Here is a 20,869-nt window from a genome sequence, read left to right as displayed (position 1 = left end):
AAGTGGGAGTAAACAGAAAGATAATGCTTATGGTACATACAAAACAAATGGAGAGATTGAGTCTCACGGATTCTTCGCCTGAGCCACCAGCAAAGGTAATTTTTCCTCTGAATTATTTAATTGGAACTACAAAGTATAAAATCACTCGTATTTTGGGCTTTAAAATCATATGGCTATAAATTTCAACTTAGTATAAATGTTTAAGATTATTAACTTTTAACTTATATTAGCTCAAAAAGTTAGAAATAGATAAAACTTTTAATGCTGCTATTTGTTTTTTATGGGTGATATTTGATTATAATGCTTCACTGGTGAATTCACTAGAAGGAAAAGGAAATGGTAAATTGGATAACTGCTTTGTGAGACTTCTAAATGTTACTCTTTTTGGACTGTGCAAAATGGTTTCAAATATCGCTGAAGTTTATAGAGAATTCGCGAGACTATGTTTCTCTCCTTTTGTGCATATATATGTCTCTGAAGAATTGGTTGAAAATATAATTATTATATATAATGTAGAATTTATTAATCTAGCATCGATTAATCATCTCAGAAAAACACAAGACAAAATGGTTATTTTATAAAGTATATTTTTGATAAAAACATTTCATAAATTTGAAAATTTGAAAATTCTATATTCTTAAAGTAGGGCATACATAAATTTGAATTTCATAATTTAGTAAAAGTGAGACATTTATTTCTGATTATCAGTGTAAATACACTTGTGACTTATTATTTCTTGTATCATGTTGAATCCTATTTCAGATAGCTCTTTAAGTAAATGAGTTATTTACATATAAAACCTGTTAAGTTACATATAAAAACTGTGAGTCAGTTGAACTATATATGAATGGTATAAAACACAAGTTATTCAAACTCATATTTGTAAAACTAATTTTCATTATTGCTTAAGCATGACAAATTATATAATAAATAAATTAGCAAAACATTTTATAATCTTTTAGGGACAAAAATGAAGAAATCTTTGTACATTTTTGTTACTTCATCTTTTTAATATGAGCAAATATCAAAAACAAAAGCAAATATAATAAGAAAATGTCTTCTTCAATTCACATATTAAATTAGGATTTGTGAAATACTACAAGATAGGATTTGTGCTATTATAGTGGGACCTAGTATCACATTTTTATAGTAATATGCTATTGCAAAAGAAAGAAAAAGCCTAACATTTTATCCATTATTATGTACTTTAAGCAAGGAGAGCACAACCAAACTTCATAATATATTTTTGTACTTCAGAACATCAAATTTTTTCCTTTGGATATCATTGATTTTCATCAGCACACTTTTCGCTATTTTGAGAATTGTGCCAGAATTTTGAGAAAATAAAAAAATAAATGGCTTAGTGAGCATAATTAAGATGTGAGCTCGTTAAATTTGGCTAGATATATAGTTAGTTGCTTAAATTACATAAAGCTGACAAGAAGAGGGAATCCATGCTTCAGATGTTTGCATAATTTTTCACAACTAAATAATTTGGCTTAGTTTAGGTATTTCTTTTCTTGTCTGTAATGCTCATTTAAAGCTACAAAGAGTTTTAGCTGATATTACTTTTGAAGATGAGGGGGAAAAAAGAGAAATAATCATTAAAAAAGACTCTATAGGCTCGAAAATGGACCAGAAACCTCTTTCATAGCATTATACTGAAAAAATTTAGGTGACAAATATAGGATGTTCAGAGAATGCCTCTTCCAAAAATGTGTTAAGCTTTCAAAAACAAAAGTTTGGGTAGTTATTCAGTTTTTAAGGGAAGCTCAAACCTATCTCTTTTATTTTAATTCAGTGCATATAGAATAACACAATAAAGGGTAGTATTTTCCTAATTTTACAAATAAGGAGATTGTGGCTCCGAAATATTAAAAGAAATATTGTGTGTATCTGCATGAATTGTAAACGGGGGACAGAGAATTTGAAGATAGGTGTCTGATATGTGCCACATTTCAAATTCAAAGCCGAATAATGTACAGCCATGTCCTCCAGGGGACTGGTGTTTAGTGGGAAGCAGGACAGCAGATGTGCAAGTGAATGAGTACCTTCGGTGTGACAGAAGTTCTGTGTGTGACTGTATTAGAATACAGGTGAGAAAACAAAGTGGGCCTGGACCATTGAATTTGGGGATGCCTAGGGAAGGCTTTAAGGGAAGGCAACAGTTAGAAGAGTTGTCAGGAGTCCAACTTCCCTAAAAAGAGCTAAAGATAATGTGGGCATTTTTGCATCTGTTCGTCTCCTAGTCACTTCCTAGCCCCACACTCAACATATTATTTTTTGATTTCCCTTAGAATCCTGATTTCCATTTTTCCCAAGACTGCTCATTCCCTACTAAACTTACTTTCAGTCACCATATACTATTTATAATCACAAACCCATTTCAGTTTTGGAATACCTTTTCCTTATTGTGTTATTCTATATGCATCAAATTTAGTATGCATAACTTAACTGTTGAATAAAATTCAATTTGTAATGTTATTTGTGCTTACTTATTTTTTTTGGAACATCTAGGACCATGTTAACTGTCATAATGAAAATAAGAAGAAGAGGAAAGGAGAAAATGGGAAAAGTGAGTCAAAGGAAGACAAAGGAAAAGAGAATAGAGAAAAAAAGCGGGAAAGAAAGAGGGGGCAAAGGAAAAATAAATGCTCGTTAATAAATGTGAGCAGTGCTATGCTTTCACTCTTCTGCATGTGAAAGTATCAAAGCATTGAGATATAGGAAAATTTTAGGGAATATGATAAAAGAAGGATACAATTTTAAAACAGAACATAAGAGAGTATGGGAAAGATCATCGGAGGCCTAATGTATGAAATCAAAACTCTTGCTGTGATTGGAAGTCCACAAATCATCTTCCAAGTGCTCCATTTTAGTTGTAGTTATTTCAAAATAAAATTCAGTATTAAACAAAAGGTAAGACAAAAAAAGTATCAATAAGGTCAACTTAAGCTAAGCCTTCCATATAGTATAAAATGTATATGTGGAACAGAATTATTTGATCACAGGATGTGAAAATGGCAAAGTATGTTAATGGCCATTTAGTCCAAAACCTTCATTTAGGAGATGAGGAGATGAAGGTGTGAATGCCTTTACCGTGTACAAACAAGAAAACATTAGGAGCCTCACATTCTGGGCTCTATTCATATTAAATGGAGGCCTGTTAACATTGATATGGAAGATGGCATATTTGTAGACTACATCTAGGAACTGTAAAAGCAAGCCCTTGAGAAATCAAGTAGAAATTCTAAAGAATCACACACACACAAAAAATGGATAGCTTAAAATACACACAAGCCATTTCAATGTGGCCAAATTGCAAGAAAAGATTCAAGGCTGAGGATGGGTGTAGTTATGGAGAAGCCCACATGAAATAAATTATTCCTCTGGTTTGTAATATCTTGTTTTCCTATGTTTTTAATGTCTTTTGCTAATTGTGGTTTGATTATAATCTTAGAAGTAGGACTGATGTGAAGTTTATTTTAAAAAAATAGATTTTTTATCTTAGAATCTATTTGACACCCATGATATATATTTTTAGAGACAAATGTTTCAGAAATAATTGTGTCTAATATTCAAATTTGTTTACACTCCATGCTTTGCTCCAAGAATGCTCCATGAGCTGTCTTTGAATATGATTTAAGAGAATGAAATCCCTCTCTCCCTCCTGCTGTTTCTGTCTTTCCAATGGCTGGGAGCCTCTGGGGCAGTGTAGACATAAGTGTCCCACTCTGCTGTCAGCACAGGCCAAGATTCTTTAAGGGAGTAACCAGGACTCCTTCAGCATCAGGACCAGGGCCAGGAGTATGAAGCACTTGCCTCAGGTATGAAATTTAAAGGAATACAAAAAACAAAAACAAAAAAACTCAGAAATCAAGATAAATAATATATTAATGCAATATTTTTTAAAAATCAAAATTTATGCCCCAAACTCTGTAATGCATAAAGTATCAAAGGATCAGTAAAGGTGCTGTGCTGAGCCATATTGGGGACAAAAGAAAAAGAAAGTCAGTAAAGCTGATCTGAGAGCTAGGGAAAAACAGGGCATTTTATTTTATTGGTAAGGTAGATCTTAATAATTAGGCAGCCCCGTGACAAAGAATGTTATAAAAAAGAAAGATAGAAGCAGTCATTCAGTCAGCCAACCTAATCTTTTTGACATGTTAACAGTCCTGATTAAACATGTGGCCTGAGGATGGCAAGTGAGGACCGTGCTTTGGAGATGCTGCTAAAAGCAAGTGCATAAGAGCATTCACAGCTGGACATTTCTCCCTAGAAGTGTTTTCTTTCTTTCTTTCTTTCTTTTTTTTTCTGGCACTGCAAAGACATCAGAGTTGGTAGAAAGCAAAATGTGCCTGAGTTTAATGGGATCAACTTTAAAAACAAAAACAAAAAACCTTTGAGTTAGCCATCTGAGGTAGATGCTGGCAGGTTTGCTGTAGGCCCAATGGCACAGTAAGAAGTACGACATGGAAATATGTCAACTGTAGCATAGCGAGAAATTGCCTTTTGTAAAATAGTCCTTCGATATCTTAAATAAACGTGATGTTTGATCACGTGGCTGTGGTTGCTTCCTTTCCCTTAGCTAATTTCTATTCATTCTCTAGTTCTTGGTTTAAATATTAGTTCTTTAAGGAAGCTATCTCTAATTCCTCAGAATCGATTAGATCTCCCATTTGTATGTTCATTGGACCACATATGTAGTATTCATCAGAATGATGTGTTTCAGTCAGGGAAACAGAAATCGTACTAGGTCTTTCAAGGAGAGTGAATCTAATAGAGAGGATTGGTTACACAACTGGTGAAAGCATTGAAAGCAACAACTGAAAATGAGGTAACTCAGAGACTGAGAATGTATTTGTGACTTCCGGGGGTGCATAGCAGGGGCTAGAACCACCAAAGAGGAAAATTTGGCAAGGGATAGTATGGCAGAAGAGGAAAAACCAGGGCCAAGGCTGAGACCCCTGTGAAAGGTTTCCAGTCTCTTTCAGAGATACCACCACAAAACAAAGAGAGAATTAATATCCAAGAGAGGAAGATCTGCGATTTCTCCCCTCCTACTACCTTCTAATCTTGCACCAATGCCTCTTATTGGCCAAACCAAACTGGAAGTCAATTGGCAAAAAATTCTAGAAGATAGAGTTTGCAGGGATATATCTGGTTTCCTGTGATAATAAAACAGAACCTGGGAGAAAGGAATTAGGCTGATGCAAATATTAATACTTACTATCTTAAAGAATTATATATTCATTAATGCTATTATAAGTGCAATGCCAATCTCTCTAGGCAGTCTGTAATTTCCATGGATCAGGAATGTATCTGCCTTGTTCATTAATATATATTCCCAGTCCATTTCATAGCATCTAACCCATAGAAGATTTTGAATAAATAAAAATATACCTGAATGAATGCCATCATTCCTACCATGCTTTCAAGAGTTATGAAACTCTTGAAGGAGTACATGTTAGTTACGTACTCCTTCAAAAGTGATTTTGAATAGGAGCTCAGTGATATACCAGGAGATAGTAAAGCCTCCATCTGAAGAAAGTGAGGAATGGAGATAGAGAAAGAAAAGGAGGTGCATTTGAAATCGACAGAGTTTCAGAGCCTGGAAAAATTCTTTTCTCTCTAAGCCTGGACTGTTTTATGCATCTCACCCTCTCATTTCATAGATCACCCAGTACATATATCAACTTGGGAGGATGTTTATAAGGAATAGGAAGACTAGCATCATTTGAAGAATGGCCATTGAGTTCAAGATGCGTAACTAAAATTAAAGAACAGTCCTCTTAATGTCTGTTTCAAGGCAATGGTTAGCTGGCCCTGTGTACTTTACCACTAAGAGCAGAAACCCTCTTCTCTCCTTACAATTTCATCTAATCCCCTGCTTTAAGAGATGGGTCACAGACATGAGATTTTAAAACCTGGGGACACTTTCCTGTTTTCTTCCTTTTTCTATGATTCCAGTTACATGTGTTATCAGGCAACTTGAAGTTATCTCACAGCTCACTGGTGTCCTCCTAATTTTTTAAGTCTTTTTCTGTCTTTGTTTAATTTTGTCCAACAATTTCTGTTGCTGTTTCTTTAACTTTCCTAATCTTTTTTTTATGCAGTGTCCAATTCATTCCAATCTTACCTAGTGGTTTAAAATTTTTACTTCATTATACATTTTATTTGGTTTGCTAAAATAGTAAAGGAAGGAAGAGCTTTTTTTTTCCTCTTTGTCCAATTATTGTTAATTACTACTGGTAAAGTGAATGATCAAAGGAGGAATGCAAAACAGAAAGCAATAACCACAACTGTGACAACAAAGAAATTAAAAATAACCAGCTGGGCACGGTGGCTTACGCTGTAATCCCAGCACTTTGGGAGGCCGAGGTGGGTGGATCACGAGGTCAGGAGTTTGAGACCAGCCTGACCAACACGGTAAAAACCTGTCTCTACTAAAAATACAAAAATTAGCCGGACATGGTGGCTCATGCCTGTAGATCCCAGCTACTCAGGAAGCGGAGGCAGGAGAATCCCTTGAACACAGGAGGCGGATTGCAGTGAGCCGAGATTGCGCCAGTGCACTCCAGTCTGGGCAACAGAACGAGACTCTGTCTCAAAAAAACAAAACAAAACAATAACACCCACAACATCGCCACCACTGCCTAACCTAATTTGCTCAAAGGATAAGGGATGTCATTGCTATTTGTCCAGCCTGTTGGTATTTCCTGCTTGCAAGTTTTTCCAGTCTTCAGGCTGGGATTTATATTGTCCGGTATAATTTTTATTTGAGGCATTGTACTTTTTTCCTCTATAACTTAGATTTAGGTTTTAAAAATATCTTTCGTGGCTCGCCTCAACATGCTTATGCTTTCCTCTACCTTCTTGAACATATGGTGTGGGGTCATAGTAGCTGTTTTAATGTGCTTTTACTATCTCTGTCATTTGCTTCATTCATTGGTCAGTTTTTGTTGAATGATTTTTCTCCCTCTCATTGGTCATATTTTCCTAATTTCTTGCATGACTAATAATTTTTGATTGGATATCAACTATTGTGAGCTTATGGAATTTTTAGTATTTTTTTAAGAAAATATTTTTGAGCTTTGCTCTAGGATGCAATTAAGTTGCTCAGAAACATATTTATCCTTTCACAACTACTTTTTCAACTTTGCTAGGTGGAACCAGAGGAGGCTGGTTTTGACTCCATTACTAAGGCAATACGATTCTGAGTACATTTCTTGATGCATGTCCTGTGTAATATAATATTTCTCCCCTCTGGCTTTTGGAAATAACCATTCCCAGCTTTATGTGGTTTCTGGAAATTGTTCCTTCTGCTTCTTTCCAGTCATTGCCTGGTCTCATGTAGTTTGCTTACACACATGCCCTGATCAGTACCCGCTTGAAGACTCTAGGGGAACCCTCTGCAGATCTCAGGAGCTTCTTCTCTTTGCAGCTCTTTTTACTTTGGTAAACTCTGCCCTGCAAATTCTAACTGCATTGAGCCTCCCAAATTCTCATCTCTGTCATCTCAATTCAAAAAGAACACTGGACTCTGTTTAGATCCCCTCTTCTTGGGTTTATTCCCTAGTTTATTTTCTTTTATCAGGATCATGCTTCTGTGGTGCCTGTTGTTCCATGTCGGAAAATTGTTTCATATGTTTTCTTTGACTTTTTAGTTGTTTAAGGTATGAGGGTAAATATGATCCTTGTTCTTCTATCTTGGCTGGCAATGGGAGTCCTTGACATTTTTTAACTGAACTAAACTTTTTGCGCAAATTGCTCCTAAATACCACTGTTTTATTAATTCAAAGTTTAATCTAGGTGTACTTGGAGAGATGAGTATTACTCTGCACCCTCAATAAGAAAGGGTTTACTACCTTTTTTTTTGAGAAAAAGTGGTCACAGAGAGATTTATATTTGTTTAAACTATTCTACTTCCTGTATTGGGAAGAAATGAAAAATCTTCCAGAAATTTTATCTTTGTTTACATCCAAGGTGCTTCCTGAATTAGTATGGATGGAAAACAAATATTTAACCCAGTGAAACAAATCAATTCAGGTTTCAGTAGTATTTTATAAACCAATTAAATCTGTCACTTCATATTATCTGAGACTAGATATGTCCATGCATTATTTCATCCATTAAAATGTAAATCTCCCAAATATAAAAATTTTTATAATGATATTAAGAGATAAGTATATTTGTCCTGTTGAATGAAAAAAAAAATTCCATTGTAACAAGTTCTCATTTTGGAAAAAAACCAAAACCAAAACCAAAAAACAAACCCTACTACAAGGAGAAGAAAAATCCAACTGAAGAATAAAAATTTCAACAGCTAGGTCTGGGCACAGTGGCTCATGCCTGTAATTTCAACACTTTGGGAGGCTGAGGTGGGCGGATCACTTGAGGACAAGAGTTCAAGACCAGCCTGGCCAACATGGTGAAACCCCATCTATACTAAAAATACAAAAATTAGCCTGGTGTGGTGGTGGGTGCCTGTAGCCCCAACTACTCAGGAGGCTGAGGCAGGCGAATTGCTTGAGTCCAGGAGGCAGAGGTTGCAGTGAGCTGAGATCGTGCAACTGCACCCCAGCCTGGGTGACAGAGCGAGACTCCATCTCAAAAAAAAAAAAAAAAATCTGACATAATATCAAAGAAAATATTCTATGTTTAGATTAATGTTACAAAAAATCTATTTTGAATTTAAGATTGATCAATCATTCTTTTAAAAGAAATTCAGACTTTCTCACATATTTCTTTATTTTCATATGCTACTGATTAAGCATGTGAAATGCCAGAAAAACTCACTAAACAGTGCACTGCATTCTTTCTAAAGGAGACCAATGAGAATACTGTGGTTTGGATAAAATTATGTTTAAATTATGTTTAGAATTCATAATTTTAGAACTCCAAATCCTGATTTTACATTAATTATAGTCATTTAAGAGGGATGCATACAAAAATTAATGTTTAGCACTTTGATTCCGGATAAAGCCATATATCAGGAAGGCATTATTTTAATATAAACAAATATGATGTGGGTTTGAGTCACACTCACATGCCTTCCAATCACCCTTACTCTACCTCTGAATGCTAATATAAGAACATGAAAACTCTTCTTATGAATTTTTAAGTGTTAGTTTCACTTCCTTTAGCATAATATTAAAATAGCATTCCCCTAACTATACACTCTGCAAGAAAACAATGTGACAATAAAAATGCAAGCATTTTATTTGAAGAGTAGGTGCCAGGGTTGTTGCTGTTGTTTTTCCTTAATATCCCCAACCATGTGATATATAACCGTGTGACTGTGGTGGTTTGGTTGTCAAGCAGAAAGGTAGGTCATAGTTTTTATTTTATTTTTTTTAATGCCATTGAATTATAGTTCTAGTTTCTCCAAAATAAAACTGACAAGAATGTCCAGTGTCGATACATGTATTCAATATTGTATTGGGTGTCCCAGCTGTTCTAATGCAATTTATTCCCTGAATTCTAAAATTTACTAAATAATTTTTTTTCTATTGTAAAAATAATTCATGCATGTCATTGAAAATCTTGAAAATAGAGTGAAGTTGAGAATGGGCACTTATAGTTCCACCACCCAAAGAAGAGGAGCTTAAACAGAAGTAAGGCCTTCTGATTAACACTGAGCAATTTTAAGTAAGAAATACAAGACTAGTAGTAAAACTATGAAAGCAAACAAAGCATAACAACTATACTTTTATAGTTGTTAAAAGTTAATTTTAGATTAAGTGTGAAAAAGATGTTGGTGTTTTGGAATATGTAATTATTTGGAGGTTAAAAGCCAACAGAAACAAACTTCTCAATTTCAGAATTTACTTGGTGGGGAAACAAGATAGGGAGGAGAAAGTATATTTGGTTTTGTCAAATTTCCATTTGGTTTTATGTTGACTGTTGTAAAGGAGTTTACCGCATGGATGCCCCATTGCCTAGAGTCAAGACAAACTACATGAAGAAATAATGTTTAATAGCTGAGTCCAGTGATGAACACTTAATGTCTCGGAGTTCTTTATTGTCTGATCTCAGGAGAAAAGGCTGAAAATTAAGAGTTTTTGTTTTATTTAGTTGGATGTGGAATGCAGGAGTTGGGACAATGGGAGCAATTTTCAGCCAGAAATAAACTTTACTTTTTCATGAGTTATAATTTTAATTGTACATTGCTGGTTTTCATTTGCTAATAAATATTTAGGATATCTCCATCTCTGTTCATCAATGATACTAATTTTCTCCACTGTGTACTTACTGCAGGCAATAAAAATACATTGAGGAATACAATTTCTTTTCCTCAAAACTTTGAAAGAGTTTTTATAATATCAGAATAATCTCTTCCATTAATTTTTGTGAAATTCTCCTTATAAAATTATAGAAGCCTTGGGTTATCCTTTGGGAAGATTTTAAACTATTGGTTAAATTTCCTTAATAAGACTATAATAGTTTTCTGCTTTTACTTGATTCAGTTCTAGTAGTTTATGTCTTTGGTGATTTCTTAATTTCACTTGGGTTTTCAAATTTATTGGTATAAACTTGTTTTTAATATCTTTTTAACTCTCACCAGCATCTAGTTATGTCTTCCCTCTCATTCCCTACATTATGTATTTGTGAATTATATTTATTCCCCTTGGTCAACTTTGCTGGAGGTTATTTTTGTTATTTCTCTAATAACTAACTTTTTTGAGGGTTTTAACTTTATATTTGCATTGTTTTTTACTGAGTTCAGCTCTAATAATTATTTTTTCATCCTTCTTTTTCAGAGGCAATTCTGCTATTCTATTTCTCAGTTCATTAAGTTGGATGCTTAGCCATTTTTGTCAGTTTCAAAGATTTTAACTGGATACACCATAATTCTTTCGGTTTTCCTTTTTACTCTATCAATCATTCTTTCTGGATCCATTTACCCTTATCTCCCTGATCACTTAAAGTTTCTCAGAGATTAGTCTTTGGGCCATTTTTTTTTTTTTCTGTATCTACAGTCCTTCTCTTGATGATCTCATCGAGTGTTGTGCGTTTAATTAGCGACCCTATGTGAATGACTCGCAGATTTACATCTATAGTGAAAAACCTTTCTCCAGAGCTCCTGACTAAATTGTGCAACTTCTGGTTTGCATCTACACACTGATGTCTAATAGATGTTTCAAACTCAATATTCCCGAAGAAAATTGCTGATGTCTTCCCTCTTCCTATTGAAGCTACTTCATCCATAGCCGCAATGGAGGTTAAAGATCCCTTCTTTTTTTCCAGTATCTTGGACAAAATAATTCAGTTATCTAGAGTCTCCTCTTGCCCAATCTATTAGGAAATCTTGTCATTTTATACTCAAAATAAATCCAGAATCCAGCCACCTCTCACCACTTCACTCCTTCTGTTCCTGCTTCTGTTCCCTGCTCTGAAACAACCACTTCTCACCACTCCATTGCTCTGTTCGTGGATTCTGTTCCCTGGTCTAAACCATCCTCATCTTGAGCCTGGATTACTTCAATGTCTCCTAATTGATTTCCCTTTTGTCTCACCCTTCACCCCACCCATAGCACTATATACTTTCAAAGAGCAGTTAGTGTGATCCTGCTAAAATTCATGTCAACACTTCACTCGCTCCTCTTTCATTTACTATCTCACTGAGTAAAAGCCAAAGTCCTTAAATTGGCCCCTGCTCACTGGGTTCCATCCACATTGGCCTCCTGTTTCTGGAATACTCTGACCACAGGGCTTTGTACTGTCATTATCTCTGTCTGGAACACTCTTCCTTGCAAGAAACCCCTAACTAAGTTGAAGTCTTTGCTTAAATCTCGCCTTCTTTATGAATTCTCTTCCAATAGCCCTATTTAAATTTGTAGACCTCTGCTACTTGTCAATCTTACTTCCTTTATCTGGGTCCATTCCTTTCACAGCATATTTTACTTATTTATTAGAGTTATTATTTATTGGCTCTTCCCCCCATTGAAATGTAAACTCTAGTGGAGCAGGAATATTTTTTGTCTATTTTATCCACTGATGGATTCTCATCACTATCCAACACATAGTAAGTACATAATATATTTTTGTTAAATGGAGTGAATGATTGAATGAGAGATAATTTCATAGGGTATAAGATTCTACGTTGACAGCTACATTTTTGTTAGTACTTTGAAGTTATTACTTTCCACTCTTCCATTATTGTCACTGAGAAATCATCCATCTCAGCAAACTATCGCAAGGACAAAAAACCAAACACCGCATGTGCTCACTCATAGGTGGGAACTGAACAATGAGAACACTTGGACACAGGAAGGGGAACATCACACAATGGGGCCTGTTGTGGGGTGGGGGGAGGGGGAAGGGATAGCATTAGGAGATATACCTAATGTAAATGACGAGTTAATGGGTGCAGCACACCAACATGGCACATGTATACATATGTAACAAACCTGCACGTTGTGCACATGTACCCTAAAACTTAAAGTATAATAAAAAAATATAAAAAGATAAATCATCCATTAGTCAAATCATTGTTCTTTTTAGCTAATCTGTCTTTTCCTTTTGGATGTTTTAAGAACTCTTTGTCTTTGATATTCTGCACTTTCACTATAATATGTCTAGGTATAGATTTCTTTTATGTAATTCTGATAAAAACCTTGAACTTCCTAGATTTGAGGATTTGCATCTTTCATCATATTAGGAAATGTCTGTCACTATATTTGTGAATATTTCTTCTACATCTTTTTTCTCATCCATTTCTGAAACTCTAATTAGACAGATATATGTTGGAATCTCTATTTTTACATCTTTTAACTTTAATATTTTCCACTCTTTTGATTCTCTGTGTTTCATTTTGAGTAACTTATCCAGATATGTCTCGCAGTTCACAAATTTGTCTTAATCTTTGGCTAATCTGTTGCTTAATCCAAACTTTGAGTTCCTAATTCTAGTTATCACATTACTCACTTCAAAAAATTTTATTTTGTTCTTTTTCAAATATGTCTGGTCAGCTCCCATAATATTTTCTTTCTTCATTGCACTTTCAGTAGTCTCTTTTATTTATTTAAATATATCAGGTAAACTCATTTTGTAGGCTTCTTCTGATTATTATAAAAGCAACCATCTTTGATGGCCTTACTTGACAGTTACTAGTTTAAATCTTGATTCTCCTTCATGGTTGTTTGTTCCTTGGTATTTGGTGGACTTTTTCACTGTGAGCCAATCTCAGAGCATTAACTATGGGACTTTCTTAAGGTATGTATTAAAATGAGTTTGTCTATAGAAGGTTTGGGTTCCTTTTGTCAGGAAACTGTGTATCCTACCAACCATGGATCACTTTAATCTGCATTTTCTAATAGGTTATTTTGAACCATATAGGTGATGTGAATTCTTGCCTTAGACACCTGAGATGGAGGCTTGTGATTAGGAATTGAAGATCATTAAATTTCTCCAACCTCTTTCTGCCCTCCACTCAGAGGCAAAGCTGCAATAGGCAGGTATCTCCATAGACACTAAACAGGGATATTTCTTTCAGACACTGACAATAATGCTCTTTTTTCGAGGGTCCTGGTTTTGGTAGGTTTTCTTTGTTATACTCAGGTCCTGGACTCTGCCTGTCATCCCTCAAGTGGAAACTTACTGAGTCTAGAACTCTGTTTTGTCAGGGATTGGCAAGCAGTACCGGGCAAATTCCTACTCTGAGACTTACTTGTCTTTGTAGATCTGCAGTTGCTCATGTTTCTGGTGGTTGGGGAATTCCTTGACTGTCTTCCCTTTCCAAGACAGGTGTCAAAATGATTTTTAAAACTGCTAGTTAACATTATTGGGTATACTGTACTCGTAGGTTTTTCACTTAATTACTTGTCTTCCATTATTGCTGGAAACAGAATTCAAACTTTCATTTCCTGTCAGTGTTTGTTTTACCTTTATCTATGACTTTGAATTTGTCATCTCAGTTTTAATTTGAGTTCAAAAATATAAAGGAAATAGTGATAGTTGATTTTTAATTATGTACCATACTTGAATCTTAAAGTCTTACTTTATTGGTTGTTATAGGTGTTTTGGCATTTTAACTTATAAGCAGTCTGAGAAGTTTTGCCTGCTCTAGAATGACCTGATTTTAGTGGATGCCATGGACATTTCTAAGTCAGTAAGTGAAGAATTCAGGTCCATTTGTGTGTGGATTCAGTCTAGAACCTGGACCTAAGTTAATCCAAAATAACTTGGGTTCCTGAGAGTACGTCTGAAACTGAAACTCCTTGAGACCTGATAATATCTCCTAGGTCCCTCAACAAATCAAAAGTTTCTTTTTGGCTTCTAGGATCTTGGTATTTGTGTAGAAATACTCTGGCTTCTAAGAATTGCCTGTAATTCATTGAGCTCAGAGCATCTGCTAGATGTGAATCTAATGGTTATGGTCTTTTATGTGTGTGCACCAAAGGAAGTGGTCTCTGTGCTGTGAGTTGATGAGTGCTGCCTGACCCCTTCTGACCCAGTGATTTTTCTCCTCTGTTCGTCTGTGGCCTAGAGATGACTGTTTTAGCTACTTCACATGGGACAGCAAAAGCAGGAGTCACAATCATCAGATAGCTCAGGGGTGGGGGTGAGATTTGTAGATATCAATTTACTCTCTCATGAGCATGAATTTTATTATTAGTAAGGTGACCATCATTTGGGAAGGAAGAGAAAAGATTAGGACAGGTGAATTTTCAGGGAGAGAAGAGGAACCAGTCTCAAGCTGTTTGAATAATTTAGTCTTGTGAAAAGAATAATTCCACAAATCAAAACTTTCCTAAGGTAAAAGGAAAAGGGTGGGCTGATTGTTATAGAATACAGTTTTATTTGTATTTACTTTTACTTTTTTGCTACAGTTGGCTAGGATTGCATTTTTCCTAGCAATATAGTCTATATTAGTCAGGGTTCTTCAGAGAAACAGAATCTATCTCTTTATCTAGAGAGAAAGAGAGAGAGATAGGGAGAGAGAGAGTGGTAACTGACTCACATGACTGGTGGGCTGGCAGACTGGAGATTCAGGTAAGAACTGATGTTGCAGTCTTGAATCTAAAATCTTCTGGGCAGGGCAACAGATGAGAAACTGAAGTAGGAATTCTATGCTGCAATCTTGAGGCAGAATTGCTGCTTCTTCTGGAAATCTTAGCCTTTACTCTTAAGGCTTTCAACTGATTGGATGAAGCCGACTCATATTATGGAGATTAATTTTCTTTATTCAAAGTCTACTGATGTAAATGTCAATGTTGAGGCCAGGCATGGTGGCTCATGCCTGTAATTCCAATGCTTTGGGAGATGGAGGTGGGAGGAGCGTTTGAACCCAGGAGTTTGAGACCACCTTGGGCAACATAGTGAGATGCCCATTTCTAAAAAAAAAATAAATGTCAGTGTAAATCACATTAAAAAATACCTCCTTACCAAAATCTAGACCGTGTTTGACCAAACAAACTGGGCATTGTAGCTTGGCCAAGTAGACACAAAAAATTAACAATCACAAATCTTATAAAATTTTAGTGGACTGCCTGCCGATTTCAGTTAACATGATTCAGTTTGCCAAAACCTGTAACCTTTGGGTTATGCCTTGTGAATACTTCAGTTTAATAATCCAAATACCCAGATGAGTGATATTTCTTAGAGTTATTGTGTTGAGGCTCTACCTTTTCTTTGTTTCATTTTTTTTTTTTGATGGAGTCTCACTCTGTTGCCAGGCTGGAGTGCAGTGGCACAATTTTGGCTCACTGCAACCTCTGACTCCGGGTTCAAGCAATTCTCCTGCCTCAGCCTCCTGAGTAGCTGGGATTACAGGCGTGTGCCACCATACCTGGCTAATTTTTGTATTTTTAGTAGAGACAGGGTTTCACCATGTTGGCCAGGATGGTCTCGATCTCCTGACCTTGTGATCTGCCTGCCTTGGCCTCCCAAAGTGCTGGAATTACCGCGCCCGGCGAGGCTCTACCTTTTCTTAATAGCTGAGTGTCAGTAGAATCAATAAATGTTTATAAAAACCTAGGAAAATGAAGAATGTCTGGGAGCCCTTCATCTCTAGTCTCTTCTGTGATTTCCCTTCTCCCCATAAACCTGTACTAAACATTATAATTAAGGGCATTGTGATATGTTTGCAGAAGGAGTAGAGACAGAGACTTGCTGGAGGCACCTGGAGAGTGTGTTTCCTCACTTCTCTGACTCTTCCCAGATCCTTTTCTAATTGCTAGGATCCTGCAGTTCCCTACAGAAGCATCAATCTATACACAGCAAGGGGTGATGTGCAGAACTCAGTTTGGAAAGACATCTATTCAGTTTCTTGATTTAGACTTCAGCAATTTCAGTTCACTAAATATGTTTTCTCTGTCTACTTCCAGCTGGGAAACCCTGGACTGATGTTTGTCCCTTTCATGTTGCACTTCATTCAGCTTTTCATCCTGGAATGAGAATTATTAACCCTCATATCCTCTGCTTGGCTTATTCTGCATTTTTAATAAAGGTCTGTTATGACAACCTCTCTGTATTGATTAGGGGAGTCTGGTCTTCTGTATCAAAAAGATCTCATAGTATAGAGGTGCAGATAAGATAGGAGTTTATTTTCTCTTGTGTGAATAGTCCAAAGTCAGGCAGGTGGTCTGAAGATCTTGGTAGAATCTTTTCTCCTGAAGGTCAACCAATACATTTGTTGGTAGATTGGCTCTGTCCTTCTCAAATGTATTTTTGTCTCTGGTTCAAGGCAATTGTCCCAGTGGTCACCATTATCCAGCTAGCGAGAGTTGTAAAAGAGGAAATTTAGGGCAGGCTTCTTGTCTAAAGGAGATAACTTCAAAGTCGCACGCCTGACCTTCATTCACATCCTGTGAGACTGAACGTAGTCACAGGGTGACGCCTAACTGCAAGGGAGGCTGGGAAATGCAGGCTTTACCTCAACAACCAGGTACTCAGCTAAAACTCAGAGGGTTCTATAAATAATCGGTGGTCTATGCTACATTTATACCAGGCATTCAATTTTTTATTATTGATAGGACTTTTTTGTTATAAATAACAAATACTTTTGAGCTGGCTTTAACAAAAATGGGGAATTTATTATAAAGACACAGGAAATTCAAGGGTAAGAATGGACTTCAGGAAGAGACTGGAAACAGGAACTGAAAATTTTTAGAATCCTTCCTCTGTCTGCATCTCTGCTTCTCTCTGTATTTCTGATCCTTTCTTTTTTCATAGCCTGGCTTTCTTTGACCCTCTGGGCACATGAGTAAAAGCACCTTAAGAGCATCTGAAGAGCCGTCAACAAGTTAACCTGTGGCAATTTTAGCTGCATGCAGAACTCATTTGACTTCTCTAAGTTTCAATTCCAAATATCTGGGTGGAGGAATCTGATTGGTTCAACTAGGGTCAGGTGTCTACCTCTGCTGCACTTAATTGTTGCAAATGCGGTGGGAGTCATACAGTACAATTGTAGCTGGTAGGACCCAGCTGTATGTGGGAGTACACTCTGAAAAATAAAGATAGATTCCCTAAAATGTGTCCACTACCTCGAGTCTTATCAGTATTCTTAGTAATCCATCACTTCAAATATGAATGATCGTTATATTTTGTTTCATCCTCTACGAGTTTATGGCTAGCATATGTCATACAGACCAGAGGTGTTCATAGCAAATCTAATTGTTTGGGAGTTGTGAAGAAAATGGGGAACCCCTTGGGCCTCTGAAGATGTACATTCTTCTAGCCGTATAGGTAATCTTTTCATCATAGAAAATTGTACTTGGGAAAGAAAAAGAGCTGCTCTGACAGCTGCCCACTTGTTACTAGCCTGGCACTCACAGTAAGGCACAGTGTTCTCTTGCTTAACCTAAATGGCACCAGTATCTCGTGATATCACTCTGTGATCATGATGAAAAGAGATAAACCCCAAACCAGACCATAATAATATTGAACAAGGACCATGTGCAAACCACAAAAATGACCAAATATCTTTCCCTCCTGGTTAACATGAGCGACTATTTATCAATTGCAGCCTTAAACTCACTGTGTTTTTTCTGCTTCTTAGAAAATTATTGATATCCAATTGTTGAATTAGCCCTACTTTTTGATAACATTCAGTCTATAGCTAAGTCCTTCTTTGAGCCCTCCCTAAAAATCATGTAAAACAAACCCAACTTCTGTTACCTGCTCCCAATATCATCTTTTTGCAGAGATACTTCAGAGCTCCTCATGGGATATGGTGGCCCCTGCTTCAGCAAATAATACATCCAACTTTGACTGCCTCTGTGCTTCCAGTGGTCTTTGGATGGTGGTCATTAACATTCTTTTCTAAAGAAGCTGAGAAGAAAAAACAAAACAAAGCACACATGATCATACCCAAGGGACTCTGTCCGTTTTACCTTTGTCCAGTTGTACTGAGCATGTTTTTAGATTAATGAGTTGGCTTGTTTAGAAGGTGACTAAAGACACCTATTATAACTTGAGTAGTTCCATAGTTTGTTGCAAGACAACATTGTAACAGAAACTTTTTTCACTTAGTTATTAAAAAATTATTAAAAATTTAGAAAAATCCCCATAAAGATTATTTATTATGTATGACATTAACATCATGAGAATATATTAATTTAAATTGTTCCAGCTCCTTTTCACAGTTCTAGATATTTAAAATTGCTCACGCAATTTAAATTTGGAATCATAATTGTCTTTTATTTTTTACTTTTACTGGCTATATCCTGCCTTACTGATACATTCCTCCTGTGAACCTCTGAAACAACTCTTACAGCACTTACTTACTTAGCATGCCTTATTAATTAAATTTTAATAGATATGCATCTGTTTACAAACCTCTGTAATTTACAATGATTGTAAATTTCTAGACATTATAAGAGAATTTTTTCCAAGTCTCCTACAGGGCTTGATACTTTATACAAAATAATTGTATTATAGATAAATGGCTGATATCTGGATGGTGGGGGAAATTTGTTGACAGCCCAGAAAGATTGCTAGATTGCAAATTCCTTGAGGAAATACATTGTGTCACCTCTAGTAGATAGAATTTCATGTCTCATGAATGTGTTAGTTCATCATGGTTGCCCTATAAACATTTGCTGAATGATGAAATGCTACAGTGCACATAATGCACTACAGAGTGTGGAGGGTCAGATGAGGGTTCTAAATGGGAAGGCAAAAATTGAAGATAGTTTTAACCTGACTTCTCATTTAGCCTCTATGGCTGGGTATGTGTTATTCATATTCCTTTAGGCATTACATCTAAAGTAGTTATTGGCATGCATATGTTGTAAGACACTGCCAATACATCATTGTTTTAGTTTATAATACACATATCTGTTTTGTTATTAGTTTTAATGATGTAATACTTTGAAATTATATAAAAGTTCTTGTCAGCAGAAATTCAGGATTTGGAGAGGATCTACTAGGCTCTCTCAAGGATGCTGAGGTAGTCTTTGGAGCCTAAAATTCCTCCTTATGAGATGGAGTCATTAAAAAAGGTAAATTTATTCAAGCATGTTATTGATTCTGTGGAATACTAAACAGAACACATAGATTAAATTGGCTCTATTCTTGCGTGAAGAATGTTAAACTGTGGAATCTAAACAAAGAGTAGACCCTCTTCCAGAGCCACTCATTTCTTTCACTTATCTGATTTTCCATCATGTCATGCTTTATTTCTCAGAGTTGCCTCTTTCTAGATTCCAAAAGTCAATCCTCCAGTCTTGGCCTTTATTACTGAAACCTTAGATTGTTTTAATAGCCAATGAATGGATTTCCTCACAGTCCTTCACCTCTCCTGGTAGAATTTTTCACTCCTGCTTCATCTGCTATGCTTAACCTGCTATGATGATATTTCTAGAACATTCCTTCCATTGCATCATGCCCCAGAATAAAACACTATGGTGCTCCCTTTTGCTTTGTTTATCCTTGGATCTATGTCTCTTGGACATCTGCAATCCAGCCTCATGGGGGTTATGCCCATTTCTGTCCAAGTGCCCTGAGTGCCTGGTCAAGGTTCAGCTGGTTTCTTTCTATCTTCTGTTTATCCCATGCTCATTTGTGTATCTGCATACCATCATCTGGTGATTTATCTTCTGGTCTCTCCTTTTGCCTACCTTCTTTCTCTCAATTCTCCCAATCCTTTAAGGCCTATCTCAAACTCCCTCTCTTCTACAAACCTTTCTTCTCCAGGACACAAATATAATCTCCTTCTGTGAACTACCAGAGTAATTCTGGCCAGGATCCCTTAGTTTATCACAGAATTGTTTTCTAGCTGTTTCTTAAGATTTGGTTTACTTTCCTAACCTTGATCATAAACTAAATAAATGCAAGGTTCAATGATTTAAACTTTTTGTTTTACATTACCTCCATTCTTGGCACACTCAATAAATAATAACAATAAAATTCTAGTGTGATGAAAGGTGAGCTTTAATCAAAGAAAGCACGATAAAGCAGTGGCTCTTGAATGGAGAAGGTTTGTTGAAAGGCTGAGGACGGGTTGAGAAGCGGTGAGAATGGATCATTGTTCTGACACTGTGCGGGATGGAGTGCTGGGCAGTGAATGGAGGCTGTCAACTCTGGTTAGACTTGGCCATTGTTCCTGGGATGCCCGTGTTAGCTCTGAGTAAGAGATAATTCATCAGAACGCTCTTGTACTTTTTTTCTCTCTTGCTCTGGGGCAGAAACTGTTCTACTTCACAGGCTGAACTTTTTACCTCTTGCCCTGAGAGGCAGAAACATGCTGCCTGAGTGCTTCCATTTTGAGACACCTTGTAGGAATCCTTATTGAATTGCTTTAGAAGAGTAGATTCTTAGCCCTCTAGTGCAGCAATCTGCCACGGCAACCCCAGAGAGTGTTATTTTTCAGTCAGAGGTAGAAGCCTCCTGTAATATGGGCTCACTGGGCTTTTGGGGAAAA

The 20,869-nt window shown here is 36.2% G+C and overlaps 1 protein-coding gene across 4 annotated transcripts in view; it reads left to right on the top strand.

The window, feature by feature from the left end:
* TFEC (transcription factor EC) overlaps nucleotides 1–20,869 on the top strand; it is a 235,737-nt gene that overhangs the window by 10,888 nt on the left and 203,980 nt on the right. For 2 of the 4 annotated variants that reach the window (XM_016958064.4, XM_016958061.4), the window contains exon 1: nucleotides 5–95. The exons of 1 other annotated variant lie outside the window; for it this stretch is intronic. The gene's annotated coding sequence lies outside the window, so the exon portion shown is untranslated. Of the gene's footprint in view, nucleotides 1–4; nucleotides 96–9,248; nucleotides 9,329–20,869 lie in introns of those variants that run through there. One more of the 4 variants, XM_063813846.1, reaches the window with a different exon arrangement.

This window comes from Pan troglodytes, chromosome 6 (genome assembly GCF_028858775.2).
Source record: "Pan troglodytes isolate AG18354 chromosome 6, NHGRI_mPanTro3-v2.0_pri, whole genome shotgun sequence".
Lineage (NCBI taxonomy): Eukaryota > Metazoa > Chordata > Mammalia > Primates > Hominidae > Pan > Pan troglodytes.
The sequence above is the reverse complement of the archived record's forward strand: the minus strand, read 5'-3'. Positions and strand labels throughout refer to the sequence as shown.